Source organism: Lithobates pipiens, unplaced genomic scaffold (genome assembly GCF_037356315.1).
Source record: "Lithobates pipiens isolate NorthernLeopardFrog02 unplaced genomic scaffold, aLitPip1_a1.2 Scaffold_16, whole genome shotgun sequence".
Classification (NCBI taxonomy): Eukaryota; Metazoa; Chordata; class Amphibia; order Anura; family Ranidae; genus Lithobates; species Lithobates pipiens.
In genome coordinates, this window is record NW_027507748.1 from 197098168 (window position 1) to 197118431 (window position 20264).

At 46.4% G+C, this 20264-nt stretch overlaps 1 long non-coding RNA gene across 1 annotated transcript; it reads right to left on the bottom strand.

Moving 5' to 3' along the window:
- Nucleotides 1-17442: 17442 nt before the first annotated feature.
- Nucleotides 17443-20009, bottom strand: LOC143982289 (uncharacterized). Its single transcript, XR_013274428.1, has 2 exons — nucleotides 19913-20009; nucleotides 17443-18505 (listed from the first exon to the last, which is right to left on the bottom strand). It is a non-coding gene; the product is annotated as an uncharacterized LOC143982289 (long non-coding RNA).
- Nucleotides 20010-20264: the final 255 nt, after the last annotated feature.

The window sequence follows — 20264 nt, forward strand, 5'->3', positions numbered from 1 at the left end:
GACAAAAGAAGAAAAGCACCTAATATACTGCTCGAGGGTTTGATTGGTGCGCTCCGTTTGCCCATTGGTCTGTGGGTGGTAGGCAGAGGACAGGGCCAATTCAATCTTTAAAGATTCACATAGGGCTCGCCAGAAACGGGAGGTGAATTGAACCCCCCTATCAGACACAATATTGGTGGGCACCCCGTGGAGCCTGATTATTTCTTTAATAAAAATATGGGCAGTCTCGGTCGCGGAAGGGGTTCCCTTTAAGGGTAAGAAGTGTGCCATCTTGGTCAGACGGTCACAAACTACAAAGATGGCAGTGCAGTTCTCAGACGGGGGAAGTTCCACAATGAAATCCATAGTGATCATCCGCCAAGGGCGGTCGGGTGCGGGAAGAGGTTTAAGCAGCCCCCAAGCCCGAATTCTGGGAACTTTATTCCGATTGCATACAGGGCAGGAACTTACATACTGTTTGCAAAACTCCCTCATGCCTGGCCACCAGAAGGAGCGCTGCACCAGTTCTAAAGTCTTACGGACACCAAAGTGCCCAGCGAGTGGGTGGTCATGAAGGAGGCCCAAAACCTTAATTCTCACATCTTCAGGGACGAAGATCAGGTTATCCTTCCAAAACAAGCCTTCTCTGGACGTTAGTGAGAGTCCCGGGGGACAGGAAGATGTAGAAGAAGCACTCTTTAGCAGAGACACTAGGTCTGGCTGGATGAGTAGGAAAGAGTTAGCAGGGAGGATGGTATCCGGGGGTGTGATGTCCTTGGGGCTGTCAAACATACGGGAAAGGGCATCTGGCTTGACGTTTCTTGATCCAGGGCGATAGGTTATGTGGAAACAGAACCGGGAGAAAAAGAGGGCCCAGCGAGCCTGCCGAGGTTTTAAGCGTTTTGCGGTACGGAGGTACTCGAGGTTTTTGTGGTCCGTGTAGATGAGCACGGGGTGTACCGCCCCCTCGAGTAAGTATCTCCACTCCTCCAAAGCAGACTTGATGGCAAGTAATTCCCGGTCGCCCACATCATAATTCCTCTCCGCCGGAGAGAGTTTTCGGGAAAAGAACCCCACGGGGTGCATCAGGTCGTCCTTACCTATGCGTTGGGAGACCACTGCCCCTACTGCTATCTCAGAGGCGTCTACCTCCAGAATATAAGGTCTAGATGGATCCGGGTGACTGAGGATAGGAGCAGAGGTGAACAAGTCCTTGAGTCTTTTGAAGGCGGCCTGGGCTTCAGGGCCCCAATGGAAGCGCGTATTTAGTTTGGTGAGCTGGGTGATGGGCGAGATAATGGCTGAGAAACCCCTAATGAATTTTCTATAAAAGTTGGCGAAGCCCACAAAGCGTTGGATGCCTTTTTTGTCAGAGGGGGCTGGCCATTCGAGGACAGCAGCGACCTTCTGCGGGTCCATCCTGATGCCCGCTGGAGAGATTTCAAGGCCGAGGAATTGGATCTCCTGTTGTTCGAATTTACACTTCTAGGCTTTAGCGTAGAGTCCATGTTGCCGGAGCCGAAGCAGAACTCTGCCAACGTGTCCCCGGTGCTGCTCCAGGGACCCAGAGAAGATCAGGATGTCATCAAGATATACGATAACAAAGATATCCAAGAAGTCCCGGAAGACGTCATTAATTAAGTGCTGAAAGGTAGCTGGGGCGTTACATAACCCGAAAGGCATCACTAGATACTCGTAGTGCCCAAAACGAGTTCGGAACGCAGTTTTCCATTCGTCGCCTGCTCGAATGCGGACCAAATTATAAGCTCCTCTCAAGTCTAGCTTAGTGAAGATAGTGGCCGACCTTAGTTTTTGGAAGAGTTCTGGAATCAGGGGTAGGGGATAGCGGTTTTTAATTGTGACCCTGTTCAGCTCCCGATAGTCCACACAGGGTCGAAGGGTCTGGTCCTTCTTAGTAACAAAAAATATTCCAGCCCCGGCAGGAGATGTAGAGTGCCGGATGAACCCCTTTTGGAGATTCTCGGAGATGTATGTCTTCAGAGCCTCCTGTTCCTTCTCGGATAATGGATAGACACGTCCAAACGGGATCTCTGCCCCAGGGAGGAGCTCAATGGGACAGTCGTAGGGGCGATGCGGGGGTAAGAAATCAGCCCCCCGTTTACTGAAAACATCCAGAAACTCATGGTAAGGCTCGGGGACGGATTGACATGAGTCCAGATCTGGGTCTAGACAGAGAAGAGTTCCGGATTGTTCAGAAGCCCCTGAAAAGCAGTGGTCCTGGCAGTAAGAGGAGAGGAACTTCACCTCCCCCGAAGTCCAGTTAATGGAGGGATTGTGGGCCTGCAGCCATGGGATGCCCAGAATCACAGGAAAGAGTGGGGATGAAATTACATCAAGGATCAACAGTTCCGTGTGTTGGCAAGAGGTGGAGGTAGGTAGGGGAAGGGTCTCCTGGGTGACTCGGCCGGACTTAATCTGGGAACCATCAGCCAAGAAGATAGCGAGTCCATGAGTCTTTTGCTTGAGTGGAATGGAATGTAGGTCGGTGAAGGCGGAATCAATGAAGCAACCGCAGGCTCCGGAGTCAAGGATGGCGTTGACGTGGATCGTTCTTCCCGAAAGCTGAAACGAGAGCAGGAGGGCAACATGGAGAGAGTTGGAGGGAAGGATACAGGTATTGCGAGACACTGAAGAGAGGCACTTACGTGACTTCACTGGACAGTTGGCCACATAATGTCCGGAGCCGCCACAGTATAGATACAAGTTCATCTGACGGCGGCGGGCTCGCTCCTCAGGAGACAGGGAAGGTCGGAGAAGTCCAAGCTGCATAGGTTCCTCAGGAGCAGGAGGCACACTGGCAGGTCCTCTTTGAGGGAGAGGAGAGAAGAAAGGTGTGGAAGATGGGGTCCTGGCCGTCATCCAGGCAGGTGTCAGTGGTTGGGAAGAGCGTTCGGCCCTACGCTCGCGAAGTCTGCGGTCTATCTGAATGGCCAGAGCAATCAAGTCCTCTAAGGCGTCGGGAGTGCCAACGCGAGCTAACTCGTCCTTGAGACTTTCAGACAGGCCCATGCGGAATTGGTGTCTAAGGGCCGACTCATTCCACTGGGTATCTGCGCTCCAGCGTCTAAAGTCCGAGACATAGTCCTCAGCCGTCCTACGGCCTTGCTGGAGCGCAGTTAATGCGGATTCTGCGGTGGCAGCCCGTTGGGGATCATCATAAAGCTGTGCCATCCCTTCGAAGAAGGTGGAGAGAGTCTGTGTAAGGGGACTGTCATTCTCCAGGAGATGGTGGGCCCAGGACTGAGGTTCTTCTTGCAGGAGAGAAATGACAAATCCCACCTTAGTTGCCTCCAGCGAAAAAGTCCTGGACTGGAGGGCAAAGTAAAGCTGGCAGGCGTTGCGAAAAGCCCGGAACTTGGAGCGGTCCCCAGAAAATCTTTCCGGAATGGGAACCCTAGGCTCAGGTGGGAGCATCACGACTGCCGAATGAGCTGCAGGCTGGGCAGCAGGAGGCTGAGGTGTGGTGTCTGGAGACCCTGAAATGGAGAGATGCTGGACCCGCTCCTCCAATCTGGTGTAGCCATCCTGAAGGGACTTCACGGCCTGGGTGAGAGCCGCAAGGTGAGAGCAAATCTCCTTCATGGCGGAGGCCCCTTCCGCAGACTCAGACATGGCTGTCTCGTACTGTTAAGAACTTTGGGTATTGAGTCTGACTTAGTGGAAGGGGACCTCTCTTACGGCTCTGGTTCTGGTCTCACTGGAATGGGAACAGGGAGACCGGAGCGCAGTGGGGTAGGAGAGTCCAGCCAGGTGCAGCAGCAGGTGTCAGGAGACGAGGATCCTCGGAAGCAGGAACTCTCTGTAGCAGGGAAGCAGAAGGCTGCAGGCCACTGAATCAGGATGGATGGAACCTCTGGTTGCAAGGTAGCAGATACAGGAACAGGCAGGAGACAGCAGAGGTATCAGGTGCAAGCAGGGGTTCGGCAACAGGAAATCAGTCCAAGAAGGGTCAAACAAGCCGGGGTTGGAGCAGGAGAGGTCAGCAAGGTCAGACGGAGCCGGGTCAGATATCAGATAGGTAGCAGGCAGGTAAGCAGGTATTCTCAGGCACAAGCTGCAGACGAGACAGCACAGAACCACTGTAACTGCGCCTTTAAAAAGGGCCACTGGCGCCAATCGAGCTAACGCTCGTCCGTGCGTGCGTGTACTGCGCGCACATACGATCGACGTGCACCCGCGCGCGTTGGAAGACGCTCGTACCCACGACGACCCGCGGCACGAGTGCGCGTGCGCGTACGGAAAGTCGATCGTACGGAACGGACGGATTCCTGACACCTTTATAGGCTCGCGATACTGCTTGGTGCCATTCCTTTAGGTCCCAGGCTTCTTGTAGACAATTTTCCCATGCTTCCATGTATGGAAACCTGGAAGAGGGTTTGGATAGTACTGTGTAGATTATTGATATCCCACCATTTTGTTCCGTTGCCTGTCTGCACCAATGTTCATAGTTTGTAAACTTAAGGGGTACAGATTTGTTCTTCCAGATTGAGGCGAGAAAGTGGGAGATTTGTTGAAACCTGAATCTCTCTGAAATTGGTAGTTTAAGTTTGTTTATACAATGTTTCAGGGTTAGTGGGCCTGCCATCGAGAAGTAGTAGCCAATGCGGTACATCCCTTTCTCTAGCCACCATTGGAATTATTTAATGTTCATGCCTGGTGGGAATTGTGGGTTGTGGAATAGGTCCGCTAGATGGCGAATTCTCGGAGGTTAGGGAGGGTAGTTGGCTTAATTTGTCCCATAACGTTCGGGAGTGGGATAGAATGGGAGACATTATGGAGGGTCTAGATTTTCGGAGACACCACAGGAAGTAGTCTAGGGTGTATTCTGGGACAACTTGTCTTTCCATTTCAAACCATGGTCTGGTTTCTCAAATTTAGAGTAGAACATGGATAATGGAGCTAATCTAGCTGCCTTGTAACACCACAATAGGTTGGGTAGACCCAGGCCCCCTGATTTGGGGCTGAATAGGACTTGTTGGGCAATTCTATATCCCTTTTTCCCCCAGATAAATTTGTTTTCTTTTGGAAAGCTTTGACTTGATCTCTGTTGATTGCTATGGAAAGTGATCTGAAGAGGTAGAGGAGTCTGGGTAATAAAGTCATCTTGATGGAGTGAATTCAATCGAGCCAAGATAGTTGAAATGAGGACCAGGAATTTAGGTCAGATTCGAGTTTGTTGAACATGGGGGAAATTTGCCTGGTATAATTGTTTGACCTTGGGGGTGAGATTTATACCAAAAAAACGGATTGAAGGTTCACTCGTTTTAAATTTGAAAGTAGGTTTCAGATGCTCAACTACAGATTGGGGTAGGGAGATATTCAGAGCATGGGATTTGGCGAGATTCACAGACAGTCCCGAGACATTCTTGAAGGAGTCTAGTAATTTACAGATGTTGGGCAGTGAGGTGATTGGGGAAGTGACATATAATAGGATGTCATCTGCGAATAGTGTGCATTTGTGGTTGGTTTGGCCACATTGGACACCCCTGATATTCAGAGTAGTCCTGATTGCTATTGCTAGGGTCTCTATAGCTAAGGCGAATATCAGGGGTGATAGAGGGCACCCTTGTCTGGTACCCTTAGAAATTTTTTATGTTGAGTACTAGCCCTGCAAACGAATCCTTGCTTCAGGGTTGTGATATAAGGATCTCAGGATTCCCATAAAGTTCTCTCCGAAGCCCCAACGCTTAAGGACTGCAAATAGATACTGCCAGGATAATCAAAGTCCTTCTGGAGGTACAACGACAGCAAAAGCTCCTCCTGGGGGAGATCCCTATCCCACCCAGATTGAAGGGATGAGACTATGTCTATCGCCCGCTTTACCCGATCTGGGCCCCGTTGTCCCGGGATGAATCCCACTTGGTCCTTCTGTATATAACAGTTGATAAAGGACCCTACTCTGTTTGCTAAAATTTTGGTCAGTACTTTCAGGTCATTGTTAATCAATGATATGGGCCTGTAGTTCTCAACAGATTATAAATCTCTATCGGGTTTCAGAATGACTGAAATTAATGCTGCATTAAGGTAAGGGTCTACCGGGTCTCCCTTTCTTTTGGAATTTAAGAATTTGGCTAGACGTAGGGCTAGTGTTTCTGCAAAGGTTTTATAATAAGGAATGGAAAATCCGTCAGGGCCTGGGGCTGATTCCCCTTTCAGGTTTTTGATCATGTTGAGAACTTTGTCCGCCAAAATAGGGGCGTCCATGATTTCCCTGTTTTCATTCTTTAAATTTGGGATAGGTAGGTAATTTAAAAAGGAGTGTATTTCGGACTCGTCAGTGTTGGTCTCTACCTGAGTTTTGAGTAGAATGATTGAAATGTTTGTAGTATGCGTTGGGGGTTTAAGGTTGTAGAGCCATCTTTCAGTTTAATCTTTGGTAATCCATGGGACCGAGACTGGAGGGTAAGTTTAGTGGATAGTGCTCATCTTGTCTTTGTGCTGATAGAATTTTGCTCCATGGCTTACTCGCCCTTGACCGTGAGCGCTAGGTTTAAGGCTAAGCGAGCAGAGTCAAGTTGTGCTATTCAGACCGTAGAGGGGTCTTGCTTGTGGTGTTTGCATAATATCACAAACTCCTTTTCTAATTTACCTATGTCCGAGGAGCTTTCTTTTTTAAGCTGAGTCGCTATCTGTATAATCTTGCCTCGGATCGTTACATTATAGGCTGCCCACAGAGTCTCGGCCGAGATGCCATTTCTGACATTGAGGATAAAGTATTCTTTTATAGCTTTTTCATTTCAATGACTTTAATGGGGTCATTAAGTAATGATTCATTGAGATTCCAGTGTGTCATATTTGGTCTAGTGGGGCATCCTCGTAGGGTAATGAGAACGATGGAGTGGTCTCAAAGGGCTGTGTCTTTAATTTATGCTCTGTTGACAAAGCGGATGTGTTTAGTGCAAATTAATATGTGGTCAATTCTGGAGTAAAATTGGTGGGGGCTCCAGTTGTAAGCGTAGTCCTGTTTTGTGGGATTAAGTTCCCGCCATATGACTGTAAGACCTTGTTGGTATATTAGTTGGCAATGTTAGAGCTCGTTCTGGTGGGGAGTGTTAGTTGTGAGACCAAGGGTTTTGATTTATCTAGTGAGTGATCGAATGCTGTGTTGGAGTCTCCTCTGAAGATAACAGCCCCTTCTAACTTTGGTCCTAATGAATAGAACATTATCTGGAAAAACTTTACTTGACCCTTATTGGGGGCATAATAAGAGATGAGGAAAAATAGATGATCATACAGTATTCCTTTTATTAGGATGTATCTACCTTCTGGGTTTTTATATTCCAGTTGTAAGGGGGTTTGTAGGTCGCGCTATGGATAGTGGTTTGGGTAAGAGCAGCCCCTATTTAAATTCCTACCCAGTAAGGGAAGGAATAAAATGAAATAGGGAGGGGGGGGGAAATAGGATTGGCGCTATACCCTTTAAAGGTTGGAGACTAAGATATACAATTAGCAAGAAATTTCCAGCAGGCTGGATAATAAAGTAAAATAAAATAAAATAGATGTGTATGTGTCAATAAGTGTCAACAATTATTGTGTCCTTTAGAGACCATAAGTGTCATAACATATCCTAAATGCATAAATCATTAAACAATTGTAACAGCATAAAATTATATAAAGTGCAAGGTGCTAGTGAATAAATTCTGGTAATTGTGACAAACCTATATAAATGAAAAGTAAAGCTTAGTGTATAGAAGAAATATGTATACAAAATATATATATATAAAAAAAAAATATATATATAAAAAAATATATATAAAAAATCGATTTATCTGTTACACGTATCAAGTCCTCACGTAGTGTAACTGTGATGAAAGGTACATATTACATAGGTGAAAAGATACAAAAAAGTGAAAAAATGTGGTAAAATTTAGCAGTAAAAAAACAAAAAAATGGAAATAAGAATGATAATTAAAAATATTAAAAAATTAAAAAATTAAAAAAGTGGTAAAGAGTGTCCCTCAAAAAGGTGATTATAAATTAGTGGGGTGTCCACTGCGAGTGGAAGTGAAGTAAAGGGTGGAGGAAATTTCAGTTGTTGTTCCCGGTGCTCTGTGGCTATTTTTATGCAGTTGCTCTCACCAGTGTTAAGGCCCCTTCCGGGGTGGATCAACCTTCACAGTATCAGCCACTGTGTAGCTCTCTGGCTGGCCTCTGTTGCAGTTCCGGGAAACCTTCGTTCCTCCATTCTTATGCCGTGTTAGGTTATATGTAATGAATAAGAGGCATATCCATGGTGCAGTACGTCTTATAAAACTTCGTATTTATTGTATAGGTAAAAATACTACTCACAAACATCCGTTCATATGCTTATATTGAAAAGGAAAGATTCCGTTCGGCTAGCACGCTTTCTGAGTTAGCAGTGTATGCTTCGTGGCCATGAAGCATACACTGCTAACTCAGAAAGCGTGCTAGCCGAACGGAATCTTTCCTTTTCAATATAAGCATATGAACGGATGTTTGTGAGTAGTATTTTTACCTATACAATAAATACGAAGTTTTATAAGACGTACTGCACCATGGATATGCCTCTTATTCATTACATATAACCTAACACGGCATAAGAACGGAGGAACGAAGGTTTCCCGGAACTGCAACAGAGGCCAGCCAGAGAGCTACACAGTGGCTGATACTGTGAAGGTTGATCCACCCCGGAAGGGGCCTTAACTCTGGTGAGAGCAACTGCATAAAAATAGCCACAGAGCACCGGGAACAACAACTGAAATTTCCTCCACCCTTTACTTCACTTCCACTCGCAGTGGACACCCCACTAATTTATAATCACCTTTTTGAGGGACACTCTTTACCACTTTTTTAATTTTTTAATTTTTTAATATTTTTAATTATCATTCTTATTTCCATTTTTTTGTTTTTTTACTGCTAAATTTTACCACATTTTTTCACTTTTTTGTATCTTTTCACCTATGTAATATGTACCTTTCATCACAGTTACACTACGTGAGGACTTGATACGTGTAACAGATAAATCGATTTTTTATATATATTTTTTTATATATATATATTTTTTTTTTATATATATATATATTTTGTATACATATTTCTTCTATACACTAAGCTTTACTTTTCATTTATATAGGTTTGTCACAATTACCAGAATTTATTCACTAGCACCTTGCACTTTATATAATTTTATGCTGTTACAATTGTTTAATGATTTATGCATTTAGGATATGTTATGACACTTATGGTCTCTAAAGGACACAATAATTGTTGACACTTATTGACACATACACATCTATTTTATTTTATTTTACTTTATTATCCAGCCTGCTGGAAATTTCTTGCTAATTGTATACCTTAGTCTCCAACATTTAAAGGGTATAGCGCCAATCCTATTTCCCCCCCCTCCCTATATTCCAGTTGTACTGAAAATTTGCATTTCTTTGCGAATAGTATGGCTACCCCCTTCGTCTTGTCCTCAGCATTCGCTAAATAGAATTGTGGGAATTGAGGGTGGAGGGAGGGGATGTACCGTCTTGGGTAGTACGTCTTCTGTAGCATTACCACAACCACTTTTTGGGTGTGATAAGCCTGGAGCACTTTCTTTCTCTTGACCACTGAGTTATGGCCCTGAACCTTGTGAGAGACTACTCAGAGTACAGGGGTGGGTGTGGAACAATGTAGCATGGCAGACGGAGAAGAAGGCAATATCAATACAGGCATCACTTACCCTCAGCTTTGGAGTTAAGGGAGGATCTTGATGCTGTCAGAAGTAGAGCCTGGGACCTAAAGGAAATGACAAGTGTGGTGACGTCTGTGCACTGGCAAAAATGGAGAAGAGGTTAGTGGGAGATAGAGAGAGAAGAAAGCATAAAGAGAGGTAGCCCGTAATGGGCCTGTGGTGAGAGGAGAGAGTAAAATGTCTAAACATAGCCCTCAAAGTAGGCCTTAGTCCCATCCCTTGGGTATGGATTATCCATAGTCGAAAGAAGGGTGGAGGCGCACGACTGCTGCCTCAGCCGAAGACAACCCTGGAAAGGAAGCAAGTTATCAAAAAAAACAAAACATAAAAATTGTAAAACTGTAACATTAACTGAATTAAGAATCGCAACCAGCAGGTGAAGAGAGGATTAGGCCATTAAGCCTTATTTAGGTATAAGTTGGTTATTCATGGGTGACCCGAGTCATTTTAGGTGGTTGAATGAATAAAGTTGGGGGGCCTCGAAAGTAGAGTTCTTCTGGGCATTTCGCGGAGTCTGGTATCTGGTATCTTACCACACTTCATCTGCGGTGTGTTCGGTGTATGCACCCTCATGTTGTCTCCTAAGTAATCTGAGAGCGTTCATGCAAGGGTGTCCTTCCCAGGCATTGTCAAAGTGTATGAATGATTCCTTAAAGTTTCTGGAGTTCCTTCAATTGGTACTTGGTAATTGGGAGCAAAAATGTGATCCAGGCAGAAGTCTCAAACAAATGACTCGGGGAGGGGGGGAATATTGGATTGGGGTTCCAGTATGGGGATCAACCATTTTCGGGAGGTAGGTCCCGATACAATCAGCTAGGCAATGCCGAGCTGTATCAAGTGGTAGTGAGATAAACCTGTTGTCATGTTCAGGTGGGCAAGGCTTCTTTCACTCTCCTGTTTTCCACGAAGGGGAGATTGGGCTAGTGAGTGTGGGCCGTTTAGTGCAGTGGTCATCAACCCTGTCCTCCGGTCCCACTAAGAGGCCAGGTTTGCAAGATAACTGAAATACATCACAGGTGATATCATTTTCTGCTCAGTGATTGCAGTATTCTAGTCTGCATCTCCCCAAGGTAAGACATAAAACCTGGCCTGTTAGTGGGCCCTGAGGAGGTGGGTTGATGACCACTGGTTTAGTGGATCCTGATTGGAGGTTTGTGGTATCCACTGCAGAGTCTTGATTTATGGACTGCACTTGAAGGAGCACCCGTTCACCCTCTGGAAAGCTGGTGAAAGAGTGGGTTTTGCCTTTATACGAAAATTTTAAGGCAAAGGGGAAGGTCCACCAGTACTTGATTTCCTTTTGAATCATTAGTAATGGTTTAAGGGATCTGGGACGTTGGATGGTCATGGGGGAGGTGTCTGCGAAAATCTGAATGCTATTTCCCTGAAAGAAGATATGTGATTGTTGGCGTGAGGTTTTCATTTTATCCTCTTTTACCCCGTAATAGTGAGGCTTGACCACTACATCCCTGGGGGCTCCATCTTTCCTGGGTGGTCCCAGAGATCCGTGTGCTCTGTCCAGCTCAAGTTTTTGTGGTGCTATGGATGGGATGAGGGTTTTGATGAGCTCCTGGACTGCCTTGGGGATGTCAGTGGTGGACTCTGGCAGGCCTCTAAAGTTGTCCTACCTTGAATGATTTTCAAGATTGTCGATCCTGGCAAGGGCTGTGTCCAATTGCTCTTGTATGACTTGTATATGGTCAGTGTTTTGGTTGACCCTGGACACTGTTATGTCAAGCTTGTGTTCGATCGCTTCCATTCTGGAACCCAGATTTTGGAAGTCAGAACGGATGTCATTGGTAATTTTGTTGGCAGTGTGAGTGAGACCCCTATCAAGCAGTTCAGATCATTTTTAGGTATAGGTCTCCTCTGTTCAGGGGGATGTCCATCTCTTTGACTCCTGGGGTAGTTATACTGTCCATGCGGGCTGGGGTTTTCCCATAGGGGAAAGCCTGAATGTGTCCATCGATCGCTCAATAAGCAATTCTGTTGAGGCAGGAGATGGGGAGGCAATGTGCATAAGGCTGGTGGAAGCCAGAGGGGTATAAGCCAGTGTGGCAGGGGTCAGGACTTGCCTGTGTTCTTGCTGTCTTCCTGAGTGCTGGTCTCGTGGCTGAGTTGTGGTCTCTCCTAGCGGTGCTGCCCAGCATGTAGATGTCCCTGGAGGGTTCCCCGATTGGCTCCCACTGTTTGTGGGGGTCCCAATGTTCACGATCTGCCGTTAGGATTGCTGGATGGCTGAGGCAGTGCGGAGCTCCCGGCTTACGCGGCCATCTTGGAAGCTACTGCGCATGTGCCTACACCTGGAAGTATTTCAGGACCTGTGTCACAGGTAGGGCAGTGTATGCGGACCTCCTTGCCTCCAGGTTTAATAACAAACCAGGCAGTTTTGTCTCCAGATATAGCCTTCCTTTGGCGGAAGCAGTGTCTGCTCTGGTAACCCTCCCTTTCTAGTTCAATAATAGGGATGGAGGCATGTGAATGTTTGCAAATATGTGACCATCCATGCTGTGATTCCAATATAGTCCATGATATACTCTATCGTGATTCCCCTTTGTAGGTTTTATGAGATCAATCAATGCTTCCAATTTCATTCTTAGTATCAGTGGCGGATCGTCCATAAGGGTGCACGGGTGCCACCCCCTCTCTCCAGCCACCCCCTCTATCACCAATAGATAGATTCATGTATTGCATGAATCTATCCATGGGCGCCGCTGCCACCCCCCGTTCAGGTAGCCCCGTCCCTCTTTCGGATGCTGGGCGCCAGAATTACACCGGTGGGGAGGTGTTTATGAAGCACCTGATTAGAGCCATGGGCTCTAATAGGTGTCAAAAAAAAGGAAAACAGAGAGCGACATGCTTGGTGCTCGCAGTTCACCCAGGTGAGTTAGAAAAGCGAATGAATGTTCACTTTCCTAACATTGAACCGCCTCTCCACCAATCAGGTGCTCGGATGTGCTACCCATCACCTGATTGGCTGAAATGACAGGTGCTGTTATTGGACGCCTATCATAGGAGAGGACGGGAGAAGACAACGAGGGCATGGAGGAGCATGGAGGACACCGCTCGCCGCTGTCACCCGCTGCCTCACCGAGACAGGTTAAATGCCAGGCAGACTTTGATGGGCACAGTGGCTGCATTCAATAGGCATAGTGGCATCATTTGATGGCCACAGTGGGAACATTTGATGGTACAGTGGGGACATTTGTGGGAGCATTTGATGGCACAGTGGCAGGATTTGATGGCACGGTGGCAGCGTTTGATGGCAGAGTGGATGCGTTTTGGCACAGTGAGGGTTTTTTTTTCAGAATTGTTCAGTTTGTTTGCACCCCCCCCCAAAAATGTGAGTTCCAGCCGCCACTGCTTAGTATATTGTTTTTTATTTCACGATGCAACTAGTACTAGTTAATTTCCAGCTGGCTGGTGGTTTTTCTGTCTGTTGTTCCGGGGGCTGGGATGCATTGAGGGTGCCCCCTCTCTCCAATGTGATGCTGGGGGGAGCTTTTTGTTATGCTGGCAGCATAAAAATCCCCTTTTGGTGCTAGTTTATTTTCTGAAAGCACACGCTGCACACCTTGCACAACTTCCATGGATCATGTTCTTCCTTAGCACTTTACAGGTGACTACCTTGTGAGCTATAGCACATGTATTTCCCTTACTTCTGAGCACATTTCTTCATTCCTTCTCCTGGTTACCACTGTGGCTAGTTTATATACAATGCCGTATACTAGCCTCCATTGTTTCCTTGTTTCTCCTTGTTGGCCACTTCTTTTGCACACTTGTTTCTTTCTTCTTCGCCATTTTATTGCTTCCTTTTACTTGGTATGGGTTCCCCCTATTTTCCAATCCTATTGCAAATAGTTATTGCCACTTATTATTTACTCTGATATAGATAATTAGAGTCAACATCCACCACTCTTTGGTACATTCTTTCCTTTAAGGATCATACATGTGCCCCTGGCTTCCTTGCGGACTCCTGTTACCACAGCTCGTGGTACAGACATCACAAGCAGCCTTGTCCTTTCCAGCTTTGCCTAGTTTTTATATAGCCAACATGTGATGATATAGATATGGATGATTACGTTATCCTTACCAGCCTTTCCCATTTCATGTTTAAGCACTGTATTGGATTACATTCCACTTTCCACTTGCGTTACCACTCTTGGTTCCCTCAGTGTTTTTCAACCCCTCAGGACTCCATTTTTATCTATTCCATCTTTATTTTGCTGCTCCTTGTTAGGTTGGTTGCCGGGCAATCTCATCTGTGGTTCCTGTTATGCTTTCCAGCAGGTAAAGCTGTTGGTCCCATCGTGGCCGGCTCTTTTACCTTTGATAATTAGCCAGAGTTGTTGGGACAAAGGCAGCACTGGGACCTTGGGCTGTGATGTGGGAGGCTTGGGCAGGGCTGCACATGTGCGGTTGACAACCCCTTGCATCCCCCTTCCACTGTGAAGTCACACGCCGGCGGGGCATGAGGGGTATGTAAGGCACATGCTCCAGCGACCATTTAGCTGGAGCATATGGTCTGCCCTTTCAAGGACATCATGTTGCTTATCTTTGGGTATGTATATTTGCTTCACCATTAGGAAATACTTTTGAAGTGCAGTTTGAGCATTTTACATGCTGATACATAATCTCCCTTCTTGTCCTTATTTTATTTATTTTCTTTTTTTCCTTTATGTTTAGTATGGTAGGCTATTGGCTCTTTTAAAGATCTGAGTAACATACATTTGGAGATCCTTGAGATCGCTCTTATACTTGTTTTTTTTAATCAGGTATGCCTTGGACTCAGTTTTACCCTTCTTTAAGGTTATTGGTGTGTCAGGAAGATAACAAGTTTATTTTGTACGTTTGTAGATCCCCATAGTAGAAACGCTTGGGCTATCCTGGGTGTCCCTCCTGTGGCTTGCCTATATCATCTGAAGGCCATTGGGTGTTGCTGCAGTTGTATGAACCAATTGCTCTTTTCATGCTGTCGACATTTTTTGCATATTTGTATATAGCCCTTTGATGAGATGTCCATCATCATACTGTATTTTTCTTAGTAAAGTTTGTGTATACTGTATGAGCGTATATTTTGTTTAGACTTAAACATTCATGTGTTTCCTTGCATTTTTCATTCAGATTCTTTTGATGCAACCTGTATGTTGTAATGTATTCTCCTGAGAAAGCCGCATAAAAAAACGAAACATGTTGAGACAGTTATTTAAAGCAACATACTAGTAGCAACTTTTTAAAAACATTATATGCATCATCTGAACTATGGATTCAGGTTATTTAACTTTTTAGATGATTTTAAGAGTGTTTTGATTTTATGGAAGTATCAAATAAAATTGTTATATTGTTATACTTAAAACAAAAACATGTAATGTTGTTATCTGGCACTTTGAAATCTCCTAAAATTGTCCTTGTTATTTTCCTTGTGTGTTTGTTTATTTCCTTTAGTGAATTTACTTTAACGCTGGTTTATGCAGTGGTTACTGAGCATTGCTTTTTGAAGAAAATACTGCACAAAGAGATAGTGAATTGACATTTCAGTATCCCATGCAATATTTTGGAAAAATGTGTAATGTGACCCAAATACCCCATTCGATATGCTTTAGTGAATGGAGCCCATTGCCTTTAAGGGCCGGTTCACACTGCGGGCGACTGCGATCCGACTTCAGGTCGGTCTAGGTCGCCCCAAGTCGCCTCGAGGTCGCGCTGCATTAAAACCAATGATAGTCAATGGAGCTGTCTTAATATACGCTACTGCAGTAGCTCCGACTTTTAAAAAAGGTTCCTGTACTACTTGGAAACGACTTCTAGGCGACTTGTACCCATTCATGGCAATGTAAGTCGCCTCTCCTGTTCATCTGTAGGCTACTTGCAAGCTACTTGACAGGAAGTCACCCAGCCCCCACTGCAGGCAGCCCCTCCTTTCCATACACATTAGTTTCGTTTTCCCCCTTATCTTCAACTCACACAGACCATCTTCAACTCACAAAGACCAAGAGCTCAGTCCTGCAAAATGTCTGCAATGAACAGGAGAGAACCAGTGGACAATGAGTCCCTCATACGTCTTGTGAGGGAGAGAAGATGTCTGTACGCAAAGACAGACAAAGCGTACCAGCTAATCCAAAAGAGAGAGAGTGCCTGGCTGGAAATCTGCAGACTCTCTTTCGAAGACTGGGATGTCTTGTCACAGGCCGACCGCTCTGCAAAAAGTAAGTTTATATTTCTTTTCTCCTTCACTATGCATGATTCTTGTAGTTCAATTTAGGTCTTGTAGGTCTTCTTTTGCACAGGGAATCGGTGCATAAATGCCCCCTTTCACAACAGTCCTTGGTTCCTCTCCCTAGATCCCCCTGCCATCAAAAATATCACACCAGAGCAACAAAAGCTCCAATTACATGAACATTAGATGAATTGACTGTTCTAATAGTGTCTGAACTGTATTCCCCACGTTTTTGCTTCAAAAAAGCATTGTTTCAATACCAAATTGATGTGCCACGTGACGTGCCACGGCTGCCACGTGACCTGCCACGGCTGCCACGGGACGTGCCACGGGACCTTCCACGGGTGCCACGGGACGTGCCACGGGACCTGCCACGGGTGCCACGTGACGTGCCACGGGTGCCACGGAACGTGCCACGGGTGACACGTGACGTGCCACGGGTGCCACGGGACCTGCCACGGGTGACACGGGACCTGCCACGGGTGCCACGTGACGTGCCACGGGTGCCACGTGACGTGCCACGGGTGCCACGGGACCTGCCACGGGTGCCACGTGACGTGCCACGGGTGCCACGGGACCTGCCACGGGTGCCACGTGACGTGCCACGGGTGCCACGGGACCTGCCACGGGTGCCACGGGACCTGCCACGGGTGCCACGTGACGTGCCACGGGTGCCACGTGACGTGCCACGGGTGCCACGGGACCTGCCACGGGTGCCACGGGACCTGCCACGGGTGCCACGTGACGTGCCACGGGTGCCACGGGACGTGCCACGGGTGCCACGGGACCTGCCACGGGTGCCACGGGACCTGCCACGGGTGCCACGGGACGTGCCACGGGTGCCACGTGACGTGCCACGGGTGCCACGGGACCTGCCACGGGTGCCACGGGACCTGCCACGGGTGCCACGGGACCTGCCACGGGTGCCACGTGACGTGCCACGGGTGCCACGGAACGTGCCACGGGTGACACGTGACGTGCCACGGGTGCCACGGAACGTGCCACGGGTGACACGTGACCTGCCACGGGTGCCACGGAACGTGCCACGGGTGACACGTGACGTGCCACGGGTGCCACGGGACCTGCCACGGGTGCCACGGGACCTGCCACGGGTGCCACGTGACGTGCCACGGGTGCCACGGAACGTGCCACGGGTGACACGTGACGTGCCACGGGTGCCACGGAACGTGCCACGGGTGACACGTGACCTGCCACGGGTGCCACGGAACGTGCCACGGGTGACACGTGACGTGCCACGGGTGCCACGGGACGTGCCACGGGTGCCACGTGACGTGCCACGGGTGCCACGGGACCTGCCACGGGTGCCACGGGACCTGCCACATGTAACATTTTACATGGCGCTCATTACAGGTCACATGGCACTTGGGGTTCATAATGGTGCCTATTAACTCTAGGGCAAGATTACGGAGCAACATTGGGAAGTCTATCACTGATGAGTAGCACTATGATAATTTTATTAGAATAATGATTGAACAATATAACCACATCAAAAGTAATTCCAACCTAATTTTAACATATTAAATTTATTGAACATATAATAACAAATAACAAAAAACATATCAGACAACTTTAATTACAAAACAATAATCCATATCAGCACATGTTAACAACCGTACTCAAAAATTCCCAAAAAGATACTTGATATGAAATCAAAACATTTGTGTAAAAATATTTATGAATTTGATTATGAAATGGCGTCCATCTGCCACGGCAATTCACCATCCGGTGAATTGAAATAGGATGTAAATTGATCGCGCACTGTGGCACCATCAGTGGATCCCCTTGTAGCACTGATGCGTGCACTTTCCATGTCGTGTTGTAGAGAATCCTCAAAACAATATCCGTCCCTGACTCTGACAAAATTGTGCAGCACGCATGCTGCTTTTACAGCAGTTATAGCATTTTCAATGTTTAAGCTTATTGTAGTATGTAGAAAGCGCCATTTATTGGCTAGAATTCCAAAACTACATTCAACCACCCTTCTTGCCCTTGTTAACCGGTAGTTGAAAATCCTTTTAGGAGTGGACAGGTTCCTACTAGAGTAAGGCCTCATCATGTGTTCACCCAATGCAAAGGCCTCATCCGCAACAAACACATAGGGTAGCGCAGGTTCAGATGTGCCAGGAAGGGGGCAATTTTCAGGAATACCAAGTAGATTCTCCCGTAGTCTTTCACCAAAGGATGAATTTCCAAAAATCCTTGCATCACAGCTACCTCCATAGGATCCAATGTCTACATATGTGAAACAGTAGTTGGAATCTGTAACGGCGAGCAGTACAAAGGAGCAATATTTTTTATAGTTAAAGTACATACTCCCGCTACCCACAGGCTTTTGTACACGTATATGCTTCCCATCGATAGCTCCAATGCAATTGGGAAAATTGCACCTACTCCAAAATTTATTTGCTATATCACGCCATGTTTCAGGTGTCGGCCTCTTCATCACCATGGTGTTAAGCACGTCCCATAAAACTTTGCAGGTGTCTCGGATGATATAGCTGATAGTCGACTTGCCAGCCATGAACTCATAATGTAGACTTACAATTGAATGACCTGTTGCAAGGTATCTGAAAAACAAAAGAATTGATTATGTTCCTGTTTATGTTTTGCAGTGACCATCTTACAAACCAGGTGGAAGGGGCTCCGCGATTGCTACAATCGCTACTTAAAAAAAATATTAAACCAACGAAGTGGTTCCGGGGGGAAAAGAGTAGCACCCTATATCCATGCGGAGGAGATGGAATTCCTGAGGCCGTTCATGGATCTTAGAGCGTAAGATAATATCTTTCATATTAGGACAGTGATACTATACAGTTGGATAAGGTTATAATAATTGTATTCTATCTTTCATGCAGAACACAATCCAGTATGCCGCACCTGGAACAGCCAGGTACATCGGCCCAAGGTGCTGCGGCGGCCACTGCTCCCAGCGGAGAGGAAGGGGCACCTTCTCCGTCCTTAATACAGAGTCCTGGCCTAAACTCTATTGAAACAGTTGAGGATTCCCAGGCGGCCAATCTCAGCATGGCTGAGGTCGAGGAACCTGAGGGCAGACAGGAACCAGACCGTCCCGCTCTCCATGGAAGGTCGGGAAGACCGATTAGACTGCAGAACAACTTGGAACGTTTTGCGTCACTGATGGAGCGGATGAATAGCAAGTTGAGTGAAATGGAGAGTGCGGAAAACGGATTTGGTATTATGGTGGCAGCAATGCTCAAAAAAATCCCGCAGGAGCGCCAGGCATATGTTATGAAAAACATTATAGATATGCTTGAGGCAAATATAGCCCACCAGCCTGCCACCAGTGCCCCCTCTCCAGCGTTTGCCCCACCACCACCCCCATCTGTACCTTTCCCTAACTATTACAATCCCCCGCCACCCAGAACCCACCCCTACTATTCCCCACGTTATAGGCCATATTGCGATGAGTATGGCAACAACACACAAAGCCCAAATCCCCCCATGCCCTATCCATTTCCTACCCCTGCAATGGCCACACGTGAAAGTGTCCAACCCACACCTTCCCCCATTCCTTCCACTGAAGGTGACAATTTTGGTCCATCGTACCACAATTTATAGTTTTTCTAATGTCTTGATTTTTCGTAGAATAAGCGCTAATGTTATTTCTTTAAAAGTTACTGTTTGTTGATGCTTTTTTCAAAAATTTTGTTCATATTAAAAAAAGTTTATGTTTTGCTAATGTGTGGTATGTTTGAGTATATTACATTTAATTACATGCTATGTTTTTTTAGGTCAAAAATAATTACCTAGGTGGCTGCAGCATTGGAGCAAAGCTTCATCTGCTGATCCTTCACACAAAAAATTATAATCAAACATCAATGGGTCTCTTCTATCCCCTCCAAGATGTGAGAGCTGCTGACACTCAGCAGCTATCCTGCTCTGCTCCTCCACGCTAATTGTAGCGCTGAGCTGTGAGGATGCAAAGTGTATTGCGCACCAGAAAGACAGTTTACCTTAATGTAATAATTAGTCTTTCAATGGCTGAGATACTCTTCCTGTATGTTGTGTTCTGTCGCTCAAGATGGATGTCAACCAGACCAAGCAATTCATCAAAACAAACCAAAAAAATTTTGTTAATCATCTATGTTAGAAAATAATAAATATAAACCACTGGTATCTACACACACACACACACACACACACACACACATTATCGCATCAACAATATGCCAAATATAAATCAACCTATTGAAGGGATTTAGCTAGGGTGAGGTGACGTAGCAAGTCATGTGTTAAGTAGACAATACACAAAGTGTGGAATGTGTGACACCTGTGACAGGTAATGTCGAAGGGGAAAACTACTCT